Genomic DNA, 3319 nt, shown 5'->3' with positions numbered 1-3319 from the left:
CGAATTTGGAATGGAACATGTGATATATTACCTTAGTCGGACGTTAAATCCCACTGAGCTCAAATATTCACATGTGGAGAAATTGGCCTTGGCAGTTGTTTAAGCTGTCCAATGTTTTCGTCATTACATTCTTCTCCGTAAAACTACAGTCATTTCGGATTGCAACCCTATGATCTATATTTTGACTAAACAATTGCTAGGGGGCAAGTACTCCAAATGGATTGTTATCCTACAGGAGTTCGACTTGGAATTTGAAAAATCTAAGTCTAAGAAATCTTTAGTTTTTGCATAGTTGATGTGTGATTTCCCGCGTGCTGACACAGAAACTGTGGCAGAGGAACCCATTGCAGACAAATCTCTGTTTCTCATCAGCACTTTAGATCCGTGGTATGGGGATATAATCGTCTATCTCCAAACCCAATCCTTTCGGCCCGAAATTTCAAAGTCGGAACGTCGGAAAATTCGATTCCAGTCCCAACAGTACAAAATTATTGGAGATACTCTTTATCGCCATGGGGCAGACTTGGTTTTCCGACATTGCTTAACTCATGAGGAAGCTGAAAGGGTTTTAAATGACTGTCACTCTGGAGCGTGTGGCGGTCATATGTCTGGGTATGCCACAGCCCAAAAGATATTGCGCGCTGGCTACTTCTGGCCGTCCTTGTTTAAAGACTGTATTATTGCGGTCCAGAAATGCCACAACTGTCAAGTGTTTGATCGCAAGATGCGCGCACCACCTGCTCCTCTCCACCCTATAATTGCCGTTGGTCCTTTTGCCAAATGGGGTATCGATTTTATTACATGTAACCCTCACTCGGCCGAGGGGCATGCGTATATCATCCTTGCGGTTGATTATTTTACTAAGTGGGCCGAGGCGATGCCTACATTCGAGGCAGACGGCAAGACAGCTGCAATTTTCATATTCAATCACATTATTTCTAGGTTTGGTGTCCCATAAGCGATAATCACTGACCATGGGCGCCATTTTCGAAACATTATGATGACAGAACTTATAGGCCAGCTTGGTTTGCGTCATGATAGCTCAACTCCTTATTATCCACAAGCAAATGGTCTGGTTGAGTCCATCAACAAAGTTTTAGTTATCATGATCCAACGAATCATTGGTATTCATCGGTCGAATTGGCACAAAATGTTATTTTCCGCGCTTTGGGCGTACCGAACCTCAGTGAAAACATCAACAGGGTTCACTCCTTTCCAACTAGTTTATGGTTTGGAAGCTGTGCTGCCCATTGAATGCGAAATCCCGTCACTTCAAATGGCTGTCGAATTACTTCCAGCTACTTCCGAAGAGGAGAAGCGTTTATTATACTTAGCTCAATTAGATGAGACTCGACATGACGCTGCATTGGCAATCGAGACTCACGCAAAACGTATGAAAGCTCAGTATGATCGAAATGTGACCCCTCGAAATTTTTTGGAAGGAGACCTAGTGCTATTATATGATCAAGCTAACGATAAATTAGGTGCTGGAAAATTCGTTCCTATGTGGCATGGGCCCTACATTGTCAAGCGAAAACTAGCAAAAGGGGCCTATGAGCTGGTAGATTTTGACGGGGACTCTTTGGGTAAACCCAGAAATGGACTTTACCTAAAGAGGTATTATGCTTAAATGATGGGTATGGAGGTTTTAGTTAGGATAGGTTTTTCTTTCTAGCTGGTGTGTTTGTTAGTTTAGACAGTGTGCTTAGCTTAGAAAGTGTGTTTTTCGTCGTTATTCTGCTTATCTTGGTTTTACGCTTGATGATTGCAGATGTCGAAGCCTCTCCAAACATACATTGGATTCACTGATGGTGCTTGTCGTAATACAAGGAATATCTCTTCCGCAGCTTGGGTTATCTATTCGCCCTCTAACGAGTTAGTTTCTATGCATGGGGTGAGCCTCGGTCAAACAACAAACAACATTGCAGAATACAGTGCAGTGATTGAATTATTGTCTGAATCTATTTCGTTTGGGATTCGGAGTTTGATAGTGAGGTTAGATTCCGAACTCATTGTATTACAGCTTAATAGAGTATATGCCATTAGAAATCCAGTGTTATTAAGGTTATTTTTGAGAGTGCATCTCTTGGAACGTGAATTTGATTACATTGAATATCAGCATATTCCAAGGTCTTTAAATACATTAGCAGATGCAATTGCTTCTCGAATGTTAGACAGACATTTGCAATAATCATACATGTAAATTTAAAAACATTTCATCAGACATGTTTAACAAGATAAGCCGGTAATAATGATATATATAGATAGGAGTGTGTCAAAAAATACATCGTCTTCGATCATAGGTTGCAAAACACCTTATGATCGGCAGAAATGATAAGTAGAAACAACCAAAATGTCACATGTGCCTACAAAAGCGACCATCCAATCACTGGTGATGATCTCTATACGACACCACTACACGCGCCACCCTACACAAGAACCTCCTAAAAGGTCATGGGACTGCGACTACATAGCGCTGAAGTCTGATAGGAATATCATCTATAGTAGTCTCTAGTATGTCTGCCGTAAGACGCTCTAGGTCTTGTTCCAACTCAGCTAAGGTCTCTGCAGCCACGTCTTGTGGGGCCAGTGCCGGTGCAACTGGTACTCTCCTCTCGAAAGGCCGGAGATTGGCTGGACGCTGTGGGCCTACTTCTGCATTTTGAAAATTGTCACTGTCAGTTTTGAGACGATATAAAAACAAAAAAAATAGATAATTTAAAAACTTGTGAAAAATGAAGTACCTGTGTCATCTCACTACTCTCCCGGTGGAAGAATCATGTCCGAATCTCCACGAAAATCAACTCCGGCATAAGGAAAATCCTGTATCGAGAAGACCTGGTTCTCCAACTAGTGAAAGTACTCCGGTCTAAATCGGACAACCTCCGTGCCCTCGTCAGGATGACGGGCCATCACCGCAACCCATCGCGTCAACTTAGGCTCTCGGGGAGGCCCAACCTCAATAGTGAGCTGCTGTGGGATCAGCATCGGAACCCTCTCTAGGGCAAAACTCACAACTAAAGGCCCATAACCAAAAGTCTTCAGTTGTCTGTTTTTGGTCCTAGTCAGTTGGCCCTTTAAGTTGGCCAACACAGCATCGCACCAGTTGAAAATGGTGCCCTAATAGCAGTCAATCGCCATCCGCATCTGGGATCCAGTGGCAATGTGCAAAGCAGCAGCCCCGCAAAGTCTGGTAACTGTAAAGGCAATTACCATAAGTTCAGGTCGGGATATCTTTTTGATCTCTATCCCCTTCTCCTGGTTCTGATTATTGCACCACTCTAGTCGGAGACTAGCAATGGACTGACCACCTAGCCTA

Source organism: Pinus tabuliformis, chromosome 8 (assembly GCF_031772625.1).
Source record: "Pinus tabuliformis cultivar Carrire ecotype Pingquan chromosome 8, CPIR1, whole genome shotgun sequence".
NCBI classification, from domain to species: domain Eukaryota; kingdom Viridiplantae; phylum Streptophyta; class Pinopsida; order Pinales; family Pinaceae; genus Pinus; species Pinus tabuliformis.
Note: the sequence above shows the minus strand (reverse complement) of the source record.